We start from the raw sequence: 25,407 nt of genomic DNA, 5'->3' as shown, positions 1-25,407 counted from the left end.
TCACACTTTATGACTTTAAGCTTCAGGTTTGTTTCGTTAATACTCATTTCCTTAAGATCTCCTCGGCTTTTTCCCCTTAAATAAATGTTATTTCTTTGTTCTTTTCATATTAATCAATTTTTCTCTCAAGAACAAGTTCATTTTTGACCAATAATTTATTTTGGTAAAATTCATAGTTTGTAGAAGCAATAAATTTGGTCAAAGTGTTTTGCTTTCCTTAAATGCCTGCAGAGATACTGAGGTCCAGTTCATGGCTGTGGGGCTTGCTGCTGTGGCCCCACATACCTCATTTTACCTGCAGCATTTTCCTGGGAAGGGTAGTCCCTTCTCCCACTGCTGTCTCAGTGTATTGGTATTCTAAAGAGAACTCCACAGAAATCCATTTAAAACACCCAGATGTTGGCAACTGGGTGTGGTAGCTGCTGGGGACATTAGCTGGTGTTTCAGGCCCTGCAGAGAGGAGAGGGACTTTCTGAGATGCCAGAGGTGCTTGCTGAGAGTGCACCTTCCTCCTCCTCTCCTACCTGCAGCTCAGTGGCTTCCTTACCACCCTCAGCTTCCCCTTGTCCGTGTCTCACCAGCTTTCCTCACTGCCTTAAAAGAAAACTAGTAAGTATTTATTTAGGACTGGTATTTCTCCAGAACAGATTAAAAGGGAATGGTTTACCTTGGAGTCTGCGAGTTTTGCCTGTAAATAACCATCTGTAATACCTGTCCCCTTTGCTGTAACAAGCCAAGGTCTAGTCCTTCTCTGATCTTCAGAGAGAAAACCCTTATTCACTCTGCTATTAACCACCACCTTATTTATTACTTTTCCATGGCTATTAGTATTAAACCAAAGTTTGTTTCTGAGGCTGAGAGGAAAGATGGCTTTAGTATTGGCTGTAATCATGGCTCAGGCTGCTGACACAAACATTTATTTGCTCAGGGATTGCCAGAGAAGTGGTTGAAAAGCACCTAAAGATTTTAACTGGAAGTTGATTCACATTCGTGTTCAAGAATTCAAATGATCTTTTTATCTGAAGAAGTAAAGCCTTAAAATACTGAATTGAAAATACTGTAAGCAAAAGCTTTGTCGTGGTATTTACAAAAAATTTTGTTCAGGGCAAAAACTTTAGGGAAGATGACTTCCCTTTGTAATTTTACGACTTCTATATGCAATTTGAGAACTAAAAGCAAAATGAATAATTTTTTTAATTCAAAATTTTAATTCAAAATGGTCCAAAACGAACTAATTCAATTTTCTATTTGCTATAGAGAAAAGTGCTACGTAGGTCTAGCATTCACCCTAACAATAATTTGTGTGACAGCTAAAAATGTGTGTTTCCTGGATTACACCTCAACTTGTTAATTGTATGCATTTTTTGTAGAGATGACAGAGTCAAAACAACTGCTCTGCTTCTGCTGTATGTACCTTGGAGATGGATTTTTCGATGAAGTCTGTGGAAGCTTGTTGCCCTGTTAAATGTCCAGCTTTCATTAAATCCACACCTGAAGAGTAAGTAAATGAATCCTGAATTTCACATTTGTAGGTATGTGTGCTTTTCATGGATTTATGTCAACTAGATTTTAGATTTAAAGAAACATTGTCATAACCTTAACCACACTGTGGCTAGACTAAACCTCAAAGATCTTGTTCCTAGGGGCACGGCCCTTTGAAGTGGCACCACTGACAGTTTTAGCTACTGTAGGTATTTATGAGGTACAAAATTATAAAGTAAACAGGCATGAAATGTTATTTTAACAGCATGCAAGCATCACCAAACTGGAATATATTCTTGTGTTCCAAGGTTTTATTTACTCAATTTGAGGGTTTTTTTCTCTCAGCTCCCCTCTTTTTTTTCTTTTCTCTTCTTTTTTCTCCTATGAACCTGCCCTGAAGAAACATAGAAGCAGTGTTTGCCAACTATAATAGAAAATATCTAACAGCGCAGATGTATATATTTGCTATGAACTGAACTCCCAGCTCTTAAGAAATACTGTGTGTTTGGCTTGTTTACTCCCCAGAGTAGCTGGGGGAATATTTGTGCATTTTCCACATTGTTTCCAGTGTGCTGCTTTGTTTGATGGTGGTTCATTAATGATACTTGTGATTTATTACTGTCACTTTATTAGATTATTTGCAAATCGGTTACAAAGCACTATGTGGATCATGCCTTGTTAGTCATAAAAGCATTCAGGAAGCCATGAAAATCAGTTAAGCTTGAACCTATTGAATGAAAGAGCATAATGTTCTCTATTGATCAGTGGCCTTTAGATATGTAATGAATAGTAGTACTTTTGGCACTGTTTAGTGTTTTCCTTTGGACCTGATAAATTACACTCTTTTGTATTAGTGATTTGAGATTTGACATAAAACATTCTTGTACTAGTATTTCTTTCAGCTGTAGTACTGGGGTGAACTTACATGCCCAAGGCATATAAATGTTGTTAGAAAAACTGATATTTGCTCTTTCAACACAGTTTTAACCATCAAGTTAACACTGATCTAACTTGAATATATGGCAGGAAACTGAGGGCTGGACTCCAAATACTTTGCAGAATATATTTATAGCCTATCTTCATGATATATACAATCTTGCATATGAATAACATGCGCAGATTTGGCTGGTAGCCAATTTTTTTATTAATATATAAGTAATTCTGAATTTCTTATTAAACAGGCAAACAATATGTTAAGATTAAGTCCTCATTTGTTTTTGGCTTTAAGGATACTGTGCTTCTATTTCCAAGATCAGGACTCAATTTCTTCTTTTCTTTGCAGCTTTTACAGCCCTTTACACAAAACTAGAGCTGGGTTGTAGGTAAGAAGTTACTGTTTTAATTGGAGGATGTTGAAGGCGGAGCTTGTGGTGCAGCAGGCTCCAAGTCTTACATCTGTGCCGTTCTCTGAAGGATATCCCCATTACTACCAATAGCCAAAAGCTTTGGAGGTGTTCACTAGGACATTCCTCTGGGTCAGACACTCACCTTCTCCTTCCATCCAGTCCACTCCCTTGTAAGAAAAGTAATCAGAAGAATGAACCCAGTAGCCTGTTTTATTAACAGGATTAAGGGCAATAAACTTTCAGCAGCTTTTTTTTTTGCTTTTTTTCTTTTCCTGCGTGTTTTCTAATGCTCCCTTCAGTGTTTGCTCAGGTTATCGGTGTTTGAATTAGTTCCTTTCAAATGACCCTGATTTAGGCCATAGTAACCATAACCTCTGGGGTCTGTTTGGCAGCACAAAAGAACAATGATAGTAGTTTGAACATCAGTACTGCCCTGGGATGTCAAATAAGGAAAAGGTTGCATTGAGCTCAATATAAAATTTCTTAGCTGTGTTTGCAGTTACAGGCTAAGTCCAGTCACGCTTTCATCTAACGCTGAAAGCAGGAGCAGTGTTTAGTAAAATCTTTGTCCTAGAGTTTTCTGCCTTTCCTGCACAAGAGGATTCAGTTCCCTACTCCTCCTAAAGGCAACAGCTATGAAGGCTGAGAGCTGAATTAAAAAAAATATGAATATAAGTAGAAATGCCATAGCAAGCACACAGTTTTCTCTGACTGGAAAGGCTTGGGAACAGGGAAAATGAAGCTTTTATGAAGTTACTATTTTTCAGTCCCTCTGGAACATCTGTTTTGTGACTGACTGTAGAGACTCCAGTTGTAACAGCTCTTTTCTTCCAGACAAAAACCTCAGTAGGTTAACCAGCAGTGACAATTTCAGCATACGAATAAAAAATGTTTGCTAAGGTGGATGAAGTATGTCCTGTCTGTTTTGCTCCTGATTTCAGGACAGAATGCCTGCAGTTGATATTTTGAGTGTTTCAATCTCTTCAATTACTTCTGTATGAATTAAAATAATTAATTCTTATATTAAGCTGATTCAAAAGTTCTCTTGGCAATGCTGTAACACAGTGACCACCTAAATACTAAATGAAAACACAGCTAAAAAGACTCAAAGCTTAGTAACATCTGCAGTACATTAAGAAAGGTTTTGGAGTCCTAACACATAACCTAAGTGCCAACATCCTTGCAGCATGTCTTTTATTGCAGCCTGGTTTTGCTCTGGTCTTTCTCAGAGTTGGCTTAAAGGGCAAGTAGTCTCTGATGACCACATTAATTGACCCAAAAGAAGAGATTAAGGAGGAAGAAGTGTTCAACATCTCAAGTCACTAAATTCTATGTAAATGAATCTAGGTCAATGTCTACCTCATTTAATAAGTGTTTCTTATTCTACGAAGGCAACCATAATTAAGTTATAGAATTACAGAAGTCTGGCTGAAAATTTCTAGCTACAAAATATTTTGAGGTTAAAGCAAATAATTTCTCGTGACTGTGTAGCAATCCTGATAAAAAGCTTTCTCTGCCTGTGGTCATAAAAAGCAAAGTACCTGCACTTTGAATTTCATCCTACCATTTAGATATTTCATAATAACTTCATCTTCTCTGGACAATGCTGAAAAATTGTCAATACCTAGATGAGTCAAATAATGATACTCCACCAAACCCTGTTTTGATTAAAAAGGAGAGATCATAATATAACTTGCCATAGAAACCAGGTATACTGGGCTGAAAGACAGTTTAATCAGGAAAGCCTTCCATTCATTTTCTTGCAGCCTCAAGGTATCTGTAACCATATGCCTACCCAGAAGAATTTCATCTTAGTAACAATTTCAGAGAATCCATGAGCATACAGTCCAATTTGGCATTGTGGCATATTGTTCTATCTATTCACATCCCATTTAAAAATTCAGCTCATCCTTGCTACCTAGAGACAGTGAGGGACAATAACAAGAAATGGATATTATTCTGTCCCTGTTGAGTGAAATCCTACTCTGTGGCCTGTCAGGTAGGAAATAACACACAAAAACCAAAAGAAAGGGGAAAAAATACACAGAACGAAAATAAGGGTTATCATTCTCTTTTTCTCCATTAAATTGTGTCTTTTCACATCCTCACATTGCTTTGACACCCTAAGTTTAAATTTGGTGTGTCTGTTGTTACCTGCTCTATGTGACAGAAGTTTTAGTAAAATTGAAACTCAGAAGGCTTCATAAATGTGGGACGGGGCAGCCACTGTTAGCAGTGTGACAAAAACTAGCACAATGCTGATATTCTAATAATAATAAATAATAGCAATATGGACAAAAGAGATGCCTGACTTGAACACAGCTCTGTGCCCTGTGCATCATGGACAGTAAAAGTTTCTAATATGGCTGTTTGTGTAGTTGTTAGGAGATCAGTAACAGTCCAGTAAACTTACTTTACTGTTTCTCTCAGTGAAAAAGGACACATACAGACACATAGCTTAAAAAGAAGATTTATTAGTCAGCACAACCTGATGTAGCACAAAAGTAGTATTTTCTACTAATGCACTAAATTATAGAGATGGCAAACTGTGTTTGGTGGGTACTGAATTACTATTCTTAAGGTAAAATACAACTAAAATTGAAGTAGTAGTTCTTAACAACCAGAAAGGTAGAATTCATATTTTGTAGCTCGTATATTTTCTTGGTTCGTGATTTGGGGACTGATTAAGGCTTTGACAATCTAACTCTGGGGTTAGTCAAAGCAAGATTCTCCTAAAGTGTTCTGTTCTCCTGCCTGTCTTTTCTCCTTGTGCCTCAGGCATGGTCTTTTTTATTCAGAGGACTTTCTTGTAGACCAACTATGGTGGACCACCAGCACCACCACAAATAAAAACAAAAGGCTTTGCTATTATTATTTGCTTGCAATAATATTGTGAAGTGAAAGTAGATTCTTGATCCTAGCCTCCACTTCCCTGGGACTAGGCTAAAGAGAAGACTTTTATTGTTGCAGTGAAATCTCTCAGCCCCAACTCAATTTGGTTAAGAAAAGAGGGGAAAAGCATGAATAGGATTGATTTTCTTAAGCAGTTTAGCACAGTTCTGATCACAGGAGTTTAAAAAAAACCAGCTAAGCAATATTCAAGTAGATAACAAACCCACCTTTGTGAAATGGGAATTTCTTTGTTTTATCCATCCATAAAACATTTACAAGAGATATGAGACTGTAAAAGATCTCCTGAATATTTGAATCCAGATCTAAATATTATGTGATTTCATGAGTAAAAAATAATATTAGTAATGCAATTTCTATACATTCTGCATGAACACATGAAGTTTCATCTTAAAATTAGTATTGCTCTTCCTGTACTCTGTTCCAGTATCCTACTTCATTGAAAATTAAATACAATTATATCAATAAATTTTTCTCACACTGAACACTTTTACCATATTTTTCTGGTTTTGAACACAGAGAAAAACCCAAAACCCACTTAACAATATATGTAGCCAGGACACAGAGTAACAATTATGTCCATTAGAAAAGACCTTTGTGTTGTTTTCATTGGAAAGAAGGGTGTAATCTTCAGACATCCATGCCAGTATTTTGGGTAAAAACATTTTTATTGAAGAGGAAAACTAGGATTGAGCATGCTTTGGTTGATTATTTATATTTTTTCCCAAATAGAAAGTTCCAAAAAGAAGGCCAAATGAGTGCTATAAATTATTTTATAAGACAACTGTAGGTTGTATATTACAAAACAACTAAACCAAATAAACCAGAAAGCTCTGGTATTAAGCAGATGAAAAACCCATTCCAGATGGAAAAGAGCTCAAGCGTCAGAGCTGCCCAGAGACCAGAATGCTCTGTCAAAATTAGGTTACATTAGTGTAGTCTTGAAAAGAAGGTTTGGAAGAGAGGCAGAGTTAAAACAGGAATTAGACTGTGTTTGATAGGCTAAATGAAATACAATTCATAACTCCAAATGGCTGCACAGTACTCCTGTAATGGGTGTTTTGCTTAAAGCATAATGAAAAGAGGGAAAATTATTTCATTTATCCACACTGTAATCAATCATTTCCAGGAAAAGAAGTCTTTCATTACTTTCCAGCAGCAATGCGAGTTGTTAAGTTTATTAGTTAGATGTACAAATTGCTTTATGAAAGAAAAGATGAAAATTTACTAGAGAAACAAGATTTACAAAATTAATCTGTAAATTTTGTAACTATTTTTAGTCATTCTGCTGTCCTTTTGCCTCAATGTGTGCCTTTTTTCTTTATTATCTTTAAACTGCCACTAGTCATAAAAGCATGAAAACAACAGAAAAGATGGAGAAGTCTGAAAAGAGAAGGGATTTTTTCATCTGGCAACATGTCCAGCCCCAAAGCCATAAAGGCCTTTCCTGAAACTTTAGGATTTTAAAAACTTACTGAATTTTGCCAGTTTACTTGCTTCTGATGGAAATTTCCTAATGGTATTGGTGATTTCTGGATAGTGGTAGAAAGGATTACGTAAGGCGATGGTAGGCAATTGGTTAGCAAATAGTCTACACAGTTATAACACCAAAGAATTTCTCAGTGCTTAAATTTGTATTGCCTTATCTAGTCATGAGAATATTATCACTCCCAAATTTAAACATCAAGAAAGTTGAATCACAGGAAAGTCAGTCTTGTTCTCATTGAAGTCAACACCATAATGCCTGGAGACCATCTTTGATATATAGAATGTAAGACCAAACCCAGAACAGTAAGGTTTTGACTTAGCTTGCCAATACACACTTAATTAAGAAAACAAGCAAACAAACAAACAAACAATTAGTAGTGAAATTATCCTTATTTTTATTATGTGTGCTGCATGCTCTGAAAGCCACTTTACTCAGGGAATACAAGAACCTCCAGTGGCTTGGACAGAGGAAAAACCATGAAGCAAGAGAGGAAGTTAGTGGCTGCACTAATTATTAGCTTCCAGGAGTTGTTTGATATCCAGGGATTTCCTACAGGCAATATTGCGTCTAAATGCAAAACTGGTATTTTGCAGACTCTGGTAGGCGCCTGGCACAGGTTGGTGTCAGGGAAATTTGTTACTGAAGCAGCAATGGGAGTCTCAGCTGTGGTCCTGAACATGCCTATACAGTGCTCTCCTGCTTTGCATGTCTGGAAAGTCATCTCTTGTGATACAGTTCTCTTTTCAGTGCCACCTGAATCAATCTGTTATCTAGGAAAAGCCTGGGTTCTTTAAAATAGTAATTCAGTTCAGAAGCAGACAGCTCTAAAGTGTAGGTTTAGGTATTATGTAGCTGTGTGTCAGTTTTATGGACATAATCCCCCAGTTTTAACTGAGCTTTTAATTTCACCTGAAAAAGAAGTCAGCTGAATTCTTCCAACACCATTTAATTCCCATCTCTGTGTACAGCTTCACTTTGTTTCTTATAACAAAAAGGCTTTTAAAGTTGATAAATGGCTGAAGAGATTTTGCTTTTACTTTGTTGCTTTTCTGTTTATTTAACGAAGAGCAGTTCTTTTAGTCCTGACCTCAGCCTTGTCAAATAGACTGTGTTTGTCAAACTGCTCATGCTCCCATTAACTCCTAGCTGTTTCAGTTGTCACGTTTGATGAATGGCTCAAATGCTGCGAGCATCATTAAAAGCAGGGATACTGAGGGAAGTATTATGCTATACTGAGTCCAAATACACACCACAAATAGGAAAATTCCAAGCAAAGAAAATCTTTTATTGCATAAAGGAAATTGCAAATGGTTTAAACTAATCTCCTTTAATGCCATCTTTCATATGTGCAGGAGACAAGAAAAGGCCCCTCAGGTTTCATGGTTGGTATTATCTCTTTATGGTTAAAGGACATTATTAGCTTTATAACCTTATTTATACAGAGTTCATGTAAGTGTTTGGGTCTGCTTAGGGGAATAGGCCTGCTTAGTGGGAATAAAAGCGACAGAACTGTTCCCACAGTGCTCTGTAGGTCCAGAGGGTTACTCCCTTCCCAAAACAGAGCCTGCTGTTTCTGTAAGTCAGAACTTCCCCTAAGTGAAATCATGTGGCACAGCTACTCCACGTTGTTTCCCCTCCTAGACTGACAAGGTGTGGGCACCCATCCAGCACTGCCCTCGGCTCTGCCCGCCCCAGCACTAACCACAGCTGAGCTCTCTGATGACCTGCCGGTAAAGCTGCACAAGCTGAGGCTTGCCAGGGTCTGCAGAGCTCAGCTCTCCAGTTACACTCAAGCCAACTTTACAGTTTATATTGTCTGCTGCTCCTGCCCACCCTTTGTCGTACTTACAGCACAGCAAGAAGCAGAGTTCAGAATTAGTGCTGGGAAGTTGGGTAATGGCTTCAGCAGAAAGAATAAATATTGTTGGGTTTGGTGGTGTTGTGGTGTTGTTTTGGATTCTGGGCTATTTTTAACTGTTGAAGTCTACGTAAAGGCCAAAGAACATCTATTTCTATAATTTTTTTTACATTTTTGAGGCAGATAAAAGTGTTCAGACAAATATTTATACAGATACATTTAAATATGCAAAGTTACACGCTTCTAGACCAATGGCATTTCTATGCTTATGAGGCCTCAGACAATATTAGTAGGACAGTTGTCTTATTATGTTTGTTTTTAAAATTTGTAATTCTAACTATAAGTGCATATACATACAGGCTGGTTCTAATATTCCTAAGTGTTACTCATCATGAATAAGTACAATGCTGCAGTATATTTTTCCTGGGCAGTGGTACAAACCATTACAATGAGGACAGCAGGCAAACCATTACAGCTATTCCGACACAGCATCAGAAGTAGGTCCTCAAAGTTTGTTTTCCCAAGCTACAGCAGCACATCAAGGGGTTTTTTCTTACTAGAAAATAGAAATTATTTATTGATCTCAGTTTTTAATGAAACACAGAAAAAGCAAATAAACTTCCAGTTGTGTCAGAAACTGCATGAGCTAGAGTTTACCCTCTGTGAGTGTGCTTGCCTGGCTGCTCAATCAATGACAGAAATCCTCTTTCTGCCATTACAAATAATTCAAACTTTAGTTTTGAGATCATCTTTCCAAAACGTTAGTTTTGAAAGGATGAAGCAGAATGTCAGTTACTGAACTTGGGCATCATTACTTTAAATCAGTGATTTGCAACACAGCCAAACCATAAATTTAAAGATGTTGTAAGAAGAATTAATTGTTAATTATTTCACTTAAGTAATTTTTCCCTTTCTTAGATGCTGTAAGCAGAGTGCAGAGGTGGGCTGAGGGCTTCCAGCAAGTTAGTGCTGCCATGGAGTGTGCAAGGGTGGGCAGTGAGCTCCAGAGAAGCCTTACTCCTGATGGCTGTCTGTGCCAGGTGTATTCGAACCACTGGATGAGTGATGATAGAACTTGTTATTTCCTCCCAGGTGGAGAGGTGCTTCTTTTGTCTGGACTAGATTTCCCGGGTTTGTATGTATTTAGATCACAGGGACTGGATGTTGACAATACAAATTTAATTACCACATTTTATCCAGACAAACCATGAAATAGTATTACTGTATATAATCAATACTGTGTGGTTCTGTCCTGGGATGCATCAGGTAACTGATGCTTGTTGCCTGGGACCCTAAATATATATTTGTTTTCCTAAATAGTTGTGTGGTTTCTTTAGATCAATGGAGTTCATGGTTCTTTTGTTGTTCACTTGGTGGTGACACTGTTAGTAAGCAAAATACTTCAATTAGAACAAATACTTTTTTTAATCTTCAACTTATTCTTGGTTTTGCCTGTACCAGAATTAAACATTAATCAAAACAAAGTAGAAAAGCTGCAATGATTCCCTAGTGAGGCTTCCTGCACTTTTAATCATGATTTGTTGGTGTCAGTGGATTTCTGTTACTCCCAGAAGTACTGAATATGAATTCATTTGATTAATCCCATTTAAAATAAGTGTGTAGGAACAGGCTCTGTACTTAATATTGCTTTCTGTGGGACAGAATTATAACCATCAGGGTATCTGCATCACTGAATTAAATGTATGTACATACACAGGTAGGTACCAAACCCCCAATGCACACATGCTCTCCCATCAAGATCTGTGAGACCAGCATTTATGACAAAATATACTCAGAGGCTCAGCTGGTCTCTAATGAAACATGATCTTGACCTGGAAAAGGGGGATTGGGGATGTCGGTATCTACACACTAGTTAAGGCAGTGAAATGAGGAATTTGGCTCATAGTTCACTGAAAAGGCATCAGCAAGGTTAAAGCCAAACATAAGTAAAAGCTTGTTTGGTGGGCCTCCTTGTTCGGCATATAAATGATACTGTCAGGAGTTTTTGAATTGAGCACTTCAATCTGTTCCTGGAAAGCATCACTGGCAAAAAAATAATTTTCAGTAGAACTCAAGAAATGAAGAGAAAATATTGTATAAATCAGTTGACAAGTTGACCCACAGGCAGCCAAACTAGAGAGAACTCATTTCCTGTGGATTTGTGTCTCCTCTGCCTCCCTGTCAGCTTTCCAGTTCTCCTCCACCGTCAGCCCTCCCTGTCCTTCATGCCTCCAGCACCTGGCAGGGAGGACTGTGTGCGTGACCAGGGCAGCACGGCTGTGTGCTCAGCGTCGGCTGTCCCCATTTTGCACGGGACTTGCAAGACCTTGACACTCATAGAGACCTCTGCCCTTTTGTAAAATGGAGTTAAAACTGGGGGGAAAGAGCAAACAGATGACAGGCAAATATTTGTATGGTACAATTGTGTTGTAACCTCATTTCCCTAAGGAGCTGTGTACTTTTGAGTAGTCGGTATTTTTAGAGATTGGATATTTTGCTTATTTTTAAAAGCAAGTCAAAAGATGCATAAAAACAATCACAGAGGTGACACGTGTTTTCTCTCAGTAAATATCCACAAAGACATTCCAGATTGTCATATTTCACATCATATATATCCTAACCCTGCTGCCTATATGCCTTGGGTTAAACTGCACCCCAGATATTAAGGGCCTGCAGTGCACAAGCCCCATAGTAAACAAGCTTGCCCCCCTCGTATAATAGTCTTCAGGATTGCTACATTTATGCCATCGAAAGGCTTTAACATTTGTGAGAGAACCCTACTTGACAAAACAAAAGAACCCCAGTTTCTTCTTTGGAATGATGCTGGTGGTGTCAGTAGGATTGCAACATGTTCATATACTTCAGCATTTCTGGGCTGGGGAGTTGTCTTTGATAACATATGTCAGTTTTTTTCTATAATGACCAATTAAAATTGTAGGACTAACTCAATGCAGCTATGATACTCTCAGTACCCTGCAGCAAGTACGCACTTTTCTTTTTCTTGACTCTGTTTTGCTTGTTTGCTTGTCACTTCAGTTTGCTCATGAGTGTTTGCCTTGAGCTGTTCCCACCCAGAAAGAATGCTAGGGCTGGGTGGTAAATAAGGGACAAAGATAGTATCAACACTGATAACAATGAGGGCTTTTGTATGTGGCTTTTAAGAAAGAAACATTGAAAAAAAACTTGGGTCATTTGAAATTTTCTAACTTTTATTAAACAAAAAAATTGCATTTTTATTGAAATCAAGTAAATTAGAATTAGGAGGTTGAGGGGCTTTTGTTTTAGTTGTTTTGGTTTAGTTTGGTTTGGTTTTTTGCTGAGTTTTGAAATTCACAAAGGTATGACTGAAAAGAATTATTTTCCCTGACATTAAAATGTTAAATCATCAGAACTTGCCTCTGGATTCACAGGCATAATGTATGTATATCCTGTTCTCTATTTTATTTTTGTATCACACATGTAATGTAAGAGTCCTACTTTTTTCAAAGAATGTGCTAGTTCTGTGTAGTTTGGACAAATTTAGTCACTTGTGCAACAAGTCCTTGCTGGTTATTGAGTTCTTGGTATTTCTCCTTTCATTTTTCCCTTTTCTACAAAGCTTGAAAGCTTTGGAAAAATCTAGATGTAACTTTATCACTTATTAATAATTTAGAAATATTTACTTGGACCTAAATTTTGTTCTTCCCTTTGTCATTACTGGACTAAAAAAGTATTTGTAGCAGTGGCCAAAATAGTGGCATTGTCCCATAGCACCCAGAAATCACAGAGAAGAGTAGTCAATGCAAATAGTAAATTAAGTTTTCAGTCATATTGTGTGATCTCTGACTCTCACTGAAGTGAGTGAGGCTGAAATTCCCTCATGTTATATCTCTGTGCTATAAGTTATTATATTGTCTGTTTGCTACAAAAGTTTTGATTTTATTGTCTTAACACTACTTTCTACTTGTCCTTTTCATGCGTTGTCCCTCTAGTCGTGTGAATTTTCAGCCTACCCAGCGTGGCTGAGCATTTCTGCCTGGAAGCATATTGGGAGCAGCTTACTTCTGAGATACGTGATGCTTGCTGGTTTTGCTTCAGGATACTAGAAATTCAAGGGTCGTCTTGACTTGGAAGGTATGGGAGTTATTGTACTCAGATAAACTGTCATTTTAGAGAATAATCAGCTGCTTGCAAGAATATTTCACGTGGCTTCCCTGCAATTCTGTGCTGTTGTTTTACTATTTCTAAATACTCTGTAATGGATCTGCTCCTCTAAACTAGAGGCGTCCTCAGACTAGACCTTTGACCAGCTTTAAAGATGGTTTACAGGGGTTTCAATAGGTTGTCGGACCATTGCTTATTGGGAGTATCTCACTGAGACTTAAGTGATGGAGAGAACCTAGCTAACTCACAAAGGCTGAGGGTATCCAAATTGTTATGGTCTGACCCATAACTGTCGTAAGAAGGGAGTTAAATTTAGCAAAGGGCTGGGAATCCCCATGTCTGAGTTCTGCACCAAGGTTTGCAGATTCCAAATCATCACAAATGCTTGTTTTTCCCAAAACCAAACACCCTTCTGACCTCTCTAATTTTCTGATATAAACTAGGAATCTTTTCATGATAATCAGAGTCAAGTATCAGTTCCAGAAAGCCATCCCTGTGCATTATAGGCACTTACGCACATTAGAAAACAAAACAAAACAAGCAGTCTACCACTTTCCAGGATTAATGCTATGAAGGTTTTTATGGGTGGTCCATAAGTGGACAGAATGTTGCACTAATGTGTGACTGCATGGCAATTAAGTTTAATTAGGGAAGGTTTTGAAAAAGACAGATGAAAGTAAATTATGGGAATGAAAGCAACTGTGCTTTTGGGGACCAGAATGTGCCACACTAGTTCAGTGAAGTGTTGCTAAAAATGTCCCCCTTCTGTCACATTCTGACACACATCCAGCAGTTTGTCAAACCAAGCGTTTTTCTCTAGAAGGAGGAATCTCTTAGGAGCACATTCTTCACCCAGTCTCTGCTGAACTCACTGGTTTCTTCAGAAGACAGCTGCACTTCTATAGCAAGAGCAGCAGCAGATGACCCTTAATATTTTGCCATCCGGTTTAGTTTAGCGTTACCTCTTCTCTACATGGAGTAACAATGGTAATGATGAATGTGGATTTTCATGTGTGCTCTGGGGAATTTTATTTTACAATTTCATATTTTTAGTGCTTTCTCAGATTTACAACTGAGCACCCCATATGGAACATCTGATTCTGGTTGCAGTGATTTTCCCTGGTGAGAAGACCTCGGTAAGCAGACCTGGAGCAGTTCCCAGGCTTCCACACTGCATGGTTTGAGGGCATTCCAGCAAACAGACTCTTTCAGAGCAGAGGACTTCAGGGTTTCTGTGCTCAGAGACAGATTGTTTCAGAGCTAGGAGCCTATTCCTACTTCAAGAAACTTTTAAAGGAAAAAGAATTTAACATGCTGAAATCCTCAGTGGAACAGAATTGCTTTTTTCTGCACTGGACTGAGTGGTTGTTACCGCAGGCACCATTAAAACATGCTGTGTTATATTGGATTTTATTAAATTATGGAAAATAATTAAGTAGAAAAGCAGGGGGAAATGCTCTACAATCTGCAGGCAGATCTTTTTTCTTAGCTTTGATAGTGTCTGGCATTGCTTTCCTCCAGGACACTGGGATGCTTTTTTTCCCTAATGAACTTTTTACATCTGAGATGAAATACTGATTCTGTAGACAATTTATTAAGGAAAACACCAGTTTCATGTGAGTTTTCAGTCCAGCAGGGAATTTATATGTGGAAATCATATATGGGTATAGGGAAACACCTCATAAAAAGAATGACTACATAGTCAGCAGCTGTAATTTATGTTCATTCTCTTTTAATAAAAAATATGTGTTCAGACCAATCTTCCATTTTCTTAGTGCAGCTTAGCAAGGTACCCTCAACTGTAGTTGTTTAACCTTCTGACTTTGGTTTGTTTATGTAAAAAAGAAAGCTAAAACCAGCACTTAGTGTTTTCAGTTATGAAGCTTATTCATATGTGAAAGGTGCAATAAGGATGCCTTTCTCCACTGAAGAAAGATGAAGTAAGTGTTGATAAAAACATCACACATAAAAGAGTGTTAAAATGAAAACAGAAAGACAAGAGGATGCTAAATAGAAAAAAGCAGCTAGATCTGGGGTTTGAAGACTGACCATGAATGGCTGTGCACAGGTAATCCAGATACATTAATGCCTAGGCTCTCCATGGTAAGGTATATGTTTACCTACACATACACAGATACAAACTTTGCAAAAGACGTATGTGCCCACATACAATTTTCTGCAGGTCAAATTTTGTGCAAATCTGTCAAATTAAAAATTACATTCCTAACAAGAATGCTCCAACAAAACTTGTAGATGGGATCTCATATTTAGCATTCTCTGAAGAGAGATCCGCTTAGCTGGGGATCAGATCCCTGAGATTACTCAGGTCCCCTACTTGCCTCCACCTCTGTAACTGGGAAGTGAAGGTGCAGTTAAAGAGTTATTGTTATGTGAGGTAATGGAAAACTTCAGAATATGCCTCTATCTGTGGTGCATAACACTTGTGAGGGGAGCTGGCACAATCTCTTCCACAGAGTTGTTACATGACATCTATAAACTCATTCTGCAGTGGTGATGATCAGATATTGGTAGAAGCCTGATGCAGTTATGAAGCAGCAGGTGAAGAAGCCATTGCTCCACTAAAAGCCTAAAACAAGCATTTATTACTTCCTGTTAGGTCACAGAAACATCACTCATCTGTCATTTTGAAGATAACCACTCCCTTTTCATCTTCATCTGCCTAAATACTCTGTTCTACACCTCTTTTGCATAGACTGTAAATGCCCCCCATGCAGCAGCTTTCCCAAGATGTGCAGTATTCCTGCTGGCACCTTCTGCAGCAGCCAGATCTCTGGGACAGACTCTGAAAGGAATTTTCTCAGTTGAATAAATTAAGGTAAAGGCCAGTAGTCAGCTTTTGCTCAGTTAATGACAAGGAAAATTCACCTAGATTAGTACTGGCTACTTAACAGGAACCTACAGTGCATCAAATTTTGGTCTTCTATGATTTGGATACTTTCTAAATCATATTTTATGCCAGAATGCTGCAATGTTCCTTGTTGGACAAACTAGGAAAAAGCAAATTTTTACAGCTTGAGGAGCCCTGTGACAGCAGCTAGAGCTATTCTCCCTTTTGTTTCCCCACACTGCAAGACTTCACAAAGCTTTGAAGCTGGAGAAAGTGAGGCATACAAAGAGATCTGCCAAAAAATACACTAATGAAGCTAATGAGTCCATTATTTTCAGCTTTCTAGGAGACATGTTTCAGTCTGTGCATATTCCTGCAACAAATGTTTAATATTTACAGGTAAAGCAACTCAGGCTTGCTGGTATTTTTGGATTCCTTTCTAAACTGCTCTCATTTTGTTTCCTCCCCACCTCTTTCCCTCTTTGTGGCTTTCCAGTGTAAGTGGCCACAGCAAACCCCTGTCCAGGATCCAGGAGGAATCCTTCACCACCAGCCCAATGTGAACCTCAGCAACAGCCGCTAAATTGCCTTGATCACACACTACCAGCACCCTGCCCTGCCAGCAGCTGGAGGAAACTCCAGTTTATGTTAATAAGGTGCAGAGAGTGGCCAAAATATTTTGTGAATTTTCCGGCTTAAAAGGGTAATGAAGCTACCTCTGTCTCAGTACACTGGCATGGGAGCAAGGTAAACAACTGGGAAACATGTTTCAAAGGAGAAAAACAGCACAAACTCCCTGGGTTTCCCACTTCCACTAGAGGCTGAGTTTTGCCTCTTTCTACCTCTTTTCGAGGCTGGCTGAACCCTTTTGCACAGAAAGGAAGGGATGGGGGAGGGCGAGCAGGCTTTTCTGAGGATTAGCTTCAGGCAGCTCTTGCCAGACCAAAAGTTACACTGGAAAGCATTTCTTAGTTTATACCAAAAGAATTAATTGTTTAATATGTAAAGTAAAGCCAGAAAGTTATTCCCATAAATTTGATTTTAAATCTACCTTTTTATTTGCTTTGAGCAAAAGAAACCTCCACACTGCTGTGAGCATGGTCAGATTCTTTGGTCTTTCTTCAAAAAGCTCACTCTTTTTGTCATTCTGCTCTGACCTCCTCCCTGCTAGTCCCAGGATGAAAAGCAAGCCAAAGATCTGCTGAGAAATGGGCCGAGCCACTGCTGACCTTTGCAAATCCAATTTTTTCAAAGCGAGAGCTAATCGACGTGTTCCCACGCTGTGTATTGCTGGAACTTACGATGCAATTCAAGGAATGAATTCACCATGGTGCAATCTCACTTTGAATCCAGTTTTCTTGCTATGTGTCAGAGGATGAAGGAGGCAGAGTGTGGTACAAGCTATACAGAGCAGTCATACACAAGTTTCACAAACCACCTAAGTCTGTGTTTGAAAGATTTTGCACTTTGGAGGGACTTTTTCCATTAAAATTTAAAATACTTTGGCCTTCATCTCACCCCCTTCTACCTTCCCCCCCCTCAAAAATAGAAAGCCATTTTGTAGTGATTTAAAACAAAAATAAGTTGATGAGAATTTGTAGTAAGTAATCTCCAAATAGAAAAAAAAATAGGTCTCTGAGGGTATTATCTGATGTGTAACTGAGGTGCCTGGTGGGGAGATCTGTGTGTACAGTAGCTGTAGGTTAATGGGATTGTGCTAGAGGGAGAGCTTTAAAATTAATTTTTAAAAATAATATTATCTCTCTCCCTTTGCATATCTGCTTTGGTATGAGTGCTACTCTGATTTCACAGCAGCCAGTGCAAAACTCTGTGCAAGTTTTGCAGTCTCTGTTGGGTACTGCAGCTGTGCCTGAAGGATCCATGCAGGAAAAGAATATTGGTATTCCCAACTTAAATCTTATAGTCTTGTTTCAACAGGTGCCAGGAGACTGGCTTGCTCCCTGTTTTCCAGAAGGAGGGCTGTTTATTTCCTGCGCTGCTGGCCAAGTCCTGCCTGAGCCCAGCATCGGGCAGTCCAATACATCCAGTGGGAAGAGCAGCAATGCACCGCAACCTCCTGATGTGCCCCAAGTGGGGCATGTTTGCATAATGCTGCAACTTTTTGTCTGGGGCAAAAGGGACAGAAGAGGACTCTCATTCCTCATTTAACTACTGTGGGGCATATGTCGTGGGTAGCACATCTCAAGTGATTTCATCAGCACAAAAGAGAGCAGTTCTGTCACTCCTAGTGTAGGGTTGTGCTTGGTGTGTCTCTCTAGGAATGCCACCTCCTTCTCAGAAGCCCTATCATGGCAGGTAGCAGTCAAGTTGTTCCATGTTTTGTGCCTTACCACAGACCTCTCGGCACTTGGTGTGTCTGACTAGTTTGATCATATAGTAGAACCAGAGATATCACAACTTATTTCGCTCATTACCATCTTCATTGCACAAGCACCATTCCATTAGGGCTGATGTAATGGAGAATCAAGTCCTTGGGCTAATGGGCTAAATTGTGCCCTGGCTGTACACTGAAGGCTTCCAGAGGAAGCCTCATTTCTCTCATTTTGTAGTTGTCCTTAGCAAAGCAAATGAAAATATATCATTGTTCTCAAAATTGCTGAATGAAGCAAGATCTTTTTTAAATTTGATTTCCATAGCCATGAATAGTAAATTTCCTCCATTCATGACTGGTTTATAAAAGAGTTTGCTAACTAACCAGATTTGAAAAACTTTTTTTCTCAGTGAGTATTGCAATAAGAGAATTGCTTGTGTTTTTATTACTTTCTCAATATTTTTGTTATCCTCTTTCCCAAGACACGATTAGATTTTCCAGTCTTCTGGACATCAAAGATTTTGGAGAAGAGATTGTATAAACTGGATAGGTAACAGCTGTTACCAGATGGATTTACTGGTGGAAAGGGGAGAGGGCTAATTTGTTTTATGTGTTTCCTCCCACTGCTGGCACCTTTCACTGTGGCACACTGTTCCTATCCTGTGACAGGGAGAGTCTTTGCACAGAGGGAGCCCTTGTCCACAGGATTACACTTCATTTTGAGTTTCACTGTTGTTTATAAGTGAGTTTTCCAACTGCCTTCATCATAGCTCTTTCACCTGGTCTTCCAGCAGTTTATTAGAGGGAAAAAATGGGACAGCAGCTCTAACCTTGCTAGATAATAACACCGATTGACGGATTTTCACTTCTGACCTTTTCAAGACAGAGTTTTGTTTGCTTTACTTCTGGATATCTGATGGCACTTTAAGTTGGATTTATTTCTGTAAAATAAATAATTGAATTCTTTAAGAATGGCCACAGTACTAAAGGAGAGTTTCAGCTTGAATGAACTTTATCATCTCTGCTGCACCCCCTTCCATTTAACATGGGAATTAATATTTTCATGAATCCTTTTTATTTCCTCATCTAGTGTAAAATTCCTTGTGCTTCTCTTTTAGATTGCTCACTGTTTAGGAAAGGTCTTGGAGGGTAAATGGTGATTTGTAGTACTGCAAAGTACTATCTGGCAAAACAGGTTGTGTGTGTGTATAACATGATTTTCATGTATTGCTATACCAACAATATCTGATCCCATTCAGATAACAGTAAAACAACCTACAGCTTTGACCAGATTTGAAGAAACTTGCACTGCTTGTCCTTTTCTTTCTTACTTTAGGTTTCACCTACTTGCTTTGACATGTCTGTGTTATGTTTGAGTACCTATTCTCATGTTGTTCAAGCTTCAGCAAAAGAGAACACTTTCAATGTACTTTGTCTGCAAAAATGTCCCATGTCCTACAAATACAATCTGATTTAAAATTTTAAGAGGGACTGGCATCTTCTCAATCTAGTCTCGTTCTTCCTCAGGTAGCCTAGGACAATATTTTTGATCCTTTCCTGTTCTGAGGAACTTCAGACTCCATTACCAGTGCAGAAGACTGGATTCTGGCTTCATCCAGTCTATGAGGATCCTTGGACCATAGCAAAAATGCTCAGATTCTCATAAAGTTTAACACTCTTCTTCAAGCTGGCCCTTGGCCACTGGGCACCACATCTGGGGGAACATCACTGGAACAGATAATCCGTGTCAGTGGCTGCTGGGTTGTTGTTGGGAGAAAGAATCCTGGCTGAAGAAAGACAGAACAGAAGCCATATCCAGAAATCGTATCTATTGTGATTATTTTGGGTTTTTTTTTTACACTTTCGGCCTTAATTCATTTCAAACTGCTTTCTTCCATCTCCTTCATTTGCACCTTGACTACTGTTACATATAGTTAAAGCAAATGACCCCAAAAAAGTGAGGAAGTCCATTTAAAAGAGCAACTGAGCTTTTGTGCAAAGTCCAGAGTATTTTTTTCTGCATAACAAGTGGGGAAATGAGAACACCTATGTCAGTTTCAAGACAAAGTTTTCCATCTTTAGGGAACATTTAGACTGCAATAAGGATCAAACTACAAAGCCAAAGGCAAAAATGCAGAGGAGGCTCGAGAATAGCTGGGCAGTTTGCTGCAGGAACAGGGCAGTAAGTTCCTTGATTTTTCTTTAAAGTAAACAAGTTTGCTGTGTAAAATTGATACAAATAGGGAGAGAAAGAATTGTCTGACTAAAAGTGAAAGATACAGTGAAATCTAGATTGCAGTCCCTGTTTTACACACAGCCCTTTCAATATGCCAGGTTAGGACTCGTGCAAGTGAATGAGTGTTCCCCTGTTATCTCTGGGTTCCCATGCTGGGTGCTAGCACACCCAGAATTAATCACACTTAGTGCTTGTACACTGGCAAATCACAACCTTTAAAAGCTGTGTTAAACAGGACAGTCTCTTGCATCCAGAAGAGGGGATCTTATTGGCACATCTAAGAATCAGCAGGAGCTTGTGCCTGTGGTCATACCAAATGATTGCCAAGCTATGAAAGGAACAGGTAATTCAGTGCAGGATTGGAAAGGTAGTGTACATCAAGATAAAGCTCTGTTTCACAGAATCATAGAATCACAGAATGGTTTGGGTGGGAAGGGACCTTAAAGATCATCTAGTTCCAACCCCTCCTACCATGGAAAGGGACACCTTCCACTAGATCAGGTTGCTCAAAGCCCCATCCAACCTGGCCTTGAACACTGCCAGGAATGGGGCATGAAGTAATTTCTCTTTTCTTCACTTTTCAACCTTTTTGCACAGGAGTTAAAGGACTGTTTTCAGCACTCTATTGATAGACACTGCTATAGTTATTTTTACTACTTTCTTATCACATATTTCAGGCTCTGCAGTGACAGCAATAATGATTAAATGAAAAAATAAAAAATTATTAGCTTGGCTAAGTATTTGCCATAAAGGAACATGTATTTATGGTGACTTTAAAATGTCATAGCAATGCTCTGAAGAGCTACAGAAACTGTGAAGTTAAATATATATAGCTAAAAGGAGATTAATATTCGATGGCTCAAGACCTCCACTACAAACACGATAGTATTTTTTTTAATGTAGTTGCATCTTCATAAAATCTGTTAAACTGCAGCTTGCAGAGGAAGTGTAAAGCACAAGGCAAATTAAAGTACAGTAACACTGAAAGGACAAATTGATCTAACCAGAGATGTAGTACTTACAGGAAAAAGAATTGAGATTACTGATGGCTCAGTGCACAGAAACAGCATTTAGTATGATGGAAAAGTGTACACTATGAATTAATTCTGTCAGTTTTGTGCTGACCTGTTTCTCATTTTACATGGCAAATAGTTTGATCCATGTTATAAGGCAGGTAGTTTTACAACCCTGGGAAATTTGCTGCCCTGATCTAAAGATGAAATAATCTAATCATAGGTATTTCACTAGGTATTTTTCAAACTAATTTAATCAGGTTTCATTGTTTTCAACCTCTGTCCTTCTGTAAGTCTTGTATCTAGAGTTAATTTAGGAGCACAACCTGCTTGTTGACTGTAGTTTGAAAGAAAATGGAAATTTCATTAGTTCCTATTATTTATAACTCCAAAGTATTCAAGCTTGAATATCTGTTTTATTTTTTTCTTGAGGAATTCCTTCTTTTTATGATTTTTTGTCTGTAATCTTGCCATTCCTGAGCCTGTAAATACAAATAATCTCATGTAGTTTAGGAAGGAATTATAGCATTACAGTGATTTTGAACAGATTTGAGCTCTGTTATATTCCTTTAACATCTCAGAATTTCCAGGGGCCTCAGAAGGGTTGTTCCAGATTTATGGTTGTATAACACCAGCAGAATTCTATCTTTACATTTGCATTCAGAGCTAATATATTAGTCATCCAGGTCCCTAATCAGGTAAATTATCTAGTCCAGCTCTTCAATGCTGCTTTAACTGTTGCACTCATAACTTTTATGAATTTCATATAACATTAGATGATGGTAAATAGGTTTAAACATAAACTGAACTTTTAAAGATGGAAACTGCTGATTTATTTTACTAATTTCTAGATCTGTTATATTACTAGTACACTTTGGGAAAGTTCTGATTTACAAAATATGATCTTACAGTGTGTTTTATCTTATTGGCTTCTTGCCATATTGTCAGAATGCAGTGTATTCAGACAGAGGCAACCAAAATGTATGCTTCAGCCTGCAGCAAAAGAGTGCAAAGCTGCTTTTCATCTTCTAGAAACAGATCTTATTTAGTCTTCCTCCGACTAAATGGCACTTTATTCTTGGTTTTGTGCTTTTGCTTGGGTTCTTTGGTTTTATTTTTTGAGACATGTATCATACATTCACAGGCAAAGTCCAAGTTTCAGAAGTTTTCTTGGAGTGAATTTAATGCTTTTGAAAGCTTTGCTGGAAACCGTCATTCTCTGACTGCTCACAAATACAGCACTTACTTATATCTCTATCTGCACTACTCAGGAAAGTTTCTTTACAAAATGCTGCATATTTTTCCACCCTTTCTCAGAAGGTGCTTTTCTAGAAAAGAAAAGATAGCCTGTTTGATATTATACTGTATCAAAAATTGCCAAAAAATTCTATTTAAGAAAATTCATGTTAAGAAATAGCATCTTGAAGAAGATACCACCTTAAGAAACTTCCTCTTGCTAACCTCTGTGAAGAGTTTTTGGTTTTCAGGCACCTATGTTGTTCAGCTGAACTGTTTATTCCCCATTAGTAATTTAATACCTGTATTTTCCATAGAACTATTCAGCAGTGTGTAAAATGTTATTAGCAAAAGGGCAAGGAAGATTCTGATTGAAAATTAGAACTGCCTAAGTAAAAGACTGGTTCAAATATGCACTGAATGGGGGTTAAATTACCAGTTTCTATTTTTAGGCAGTTCATGTGAGATCACTTAAAATGATCTGGAAAAAGCTGTGAAGATCAGCGCCTTACAGATGTCTTTTCTTATCTTGAGCACTAATATATTTTTCTTCTTGCCTTCTTGTCCTAGTTCAGCAGATGGGACCAGTTTATCACTGTGTGTGTGGGTGATCAAAGCTATGTATTCTACACTCGCTATTCATTTCCCAAGAACTGTTAACAATGGACCATTTGCAGCAGTTGCCCAGGGCACACCTGACCCCCTCAGGGTGTGAAAGAAGCCTGTGAGATAAAAGCTGTAGCAACTCTCTTCCAGCAAGTCATTAGCACCTCCACACCCAGCCTGAGGGTGCTAATGGGCCATCAATGATTCCAAAATACCCCATGACTCACAGAGTCAGATCACCTACTGTGTAACTCCCCACCCTGGGGGAGGTACTGTGTACTCCCACCTGGACCTGAGGGTACATAATATGGGGGTTTCAAGACCTCGGGACCACTCGCCAGATTGGGAGGACCAGAACCCCAACCAGACTATGACCACCACTCTCAACAAGACTACCACCATCACCTGCACCAACAGGTTCTTCACTTCCTTTTGCTTTGAACTGGGGGGAACCACGTTGGTCTCAGCACAAGGGCTAACAAACCCCTTTGGTTTGTGCCTCAGGACACTGGGTTATACTGCTGGGTTTTTGTGAGTTGAAAGCAATTTCTCTTTGTGTCAGTGTATTTATTGTAATATCTTTCATTAAATTGTAACTCTGACATAGTCTCTCTTTTGGTGGGTCCATTTCTCCTGCCGGTTTACCTTTAAACCTGCACATTTCTTTTCATCTTATTCATCTAGCTGTATATATAAAATTAATTATTAGTAATAGATACAGCTACAATAATTTTGCCTTTTCCTTCCCCATCAGTCCTTCATATTTTTGCTCTCTTTCCCTCACTCAGCTTATTTGAGTAATATGTTTTCTCTTTTGAAGCAATACAAATAGAGTTGCACTCACTACTCAGATTATTTTTCGAGCCAAAAATATTTGAATTATTATAAATTAAAGAGCTGGCTTTGCTGAAGCTCTGATGGTGTGCTCTCTTCTTATTTGCATTTAGGGCCCTGTGATAGTATTCTGGTAAGATCTGAGATAGAATTTTCATTTTGAAGAACTAGGCGGATTTCTAAAACTGACAGTGGAATACTCAGTATAACTTCTTGAGTGATAGGATAGCACTTGGTGAAATAGCAAGAAGCATTCAACAGCTTTCCAGAAAGGATTGTTTTTTTCTGAGAGTGTTCAACTCCGATAGAATCAGGGAGTTTAGAAACTGTGTAGAAAGTCATGCCCTCAAAAGATTTGATCACGGTCTAGGTCAAGAGTTAAATGAGGTTTCGACAAGGTTCATGTCCTGATGCTTTGCTATCCATAGGTGAAGAACTTGTTATGAATTTGAGCATCTGTACCAGCAGCTGGTACACAATTCATTTGTTGTTAGCTTTTTTAAGTACTGCATTTTAAAAATCTTTATCTTTTTCAGCCTGAATGGTGTTTCTCTGGCAAGACTTTTTATGGGGTTTTAGAGCTGTGTGAAACAACTAGTTTTGCTCTTGCTTTTGTAACATTTTCTACAATTTCTGCCAAGGTATTGACATATGTGTAGAATTGGGCATTTGGTGAACTTCAGGGTTATTTTAATTTTGTAGGCTTTAGTCATTCACCATCAACTACTGAAATTAAGTATGAGAATGATAGTCACTGGAAGAAGCACAGTATACTACAACTACATTGGAAGATGAAAAGATGGTATACGGAAATACTATGCTTTTGAGAAGTTTAGTAATGTCAGTTTTGGAGTTCTTTCACAAGCTTGCATATGAGGTGGTTTGCTTTATGTAACAGGTTAATTTTGTCTTACCTCAGGAGTGATTCTTCTGAATGGTGCTGACTCCACAGTCTGCCTTACTTTTAATCTGACTGTAGGAATGGGGTTGTTATGCATTCTAATTCACATCACCAAAGTAGTATCTGTATGTATGTGAAGCTTAGCAGAAAGAGGCAACTTAATTTGTGTCCAT

At 38.4% G+C, this 25,407-nt stretch overlaps 1 long non-coding RNA gene across 1 annotated transcript in view; it reads left to right on the top strand.

The window, feature by feature from the left end:
- The first annotated feature begins 1,374 nt into the window (after positions 1–1,374).
- Positions 1,375–25,407, top strand: part of LOC139668442 (uncharacterized) — a 166,771-nt gene continuing 142,738 nt past the window's right edge. The window contains exons 1-3 of the long non-coding RNA XR_011697061.1: positions 1,375–1,498; positions 13,057–13,198; positions 14,282–14,364. This is a non-coding gene — a long non-coding RNA (uncharacterized lncRNA). The remainder of the gene's footprint in view (positions 1,499–13,056; positions 13,199–14,281; positions 14,365–25,407) is intronic.

This window comes from Pithys albifrons, chromosome 2 (assembly GCF_047495875.1).
Source record: "Pithys albifrons albifrons isolate INPA30051 chromosome 2, PitAlb_v1, whole genome shotgun sequence".
Lineage (NCBI taxonomy): Eukaryota > Metazoa > Chordata > Aves > Passeriformes > Thamnophilidae > Pithys > Pithys albifrons.
Note: the sequence above shows the minus strand (reverse complement) of the source record. Positions and strands in the feature narration are given on the sequence as shown.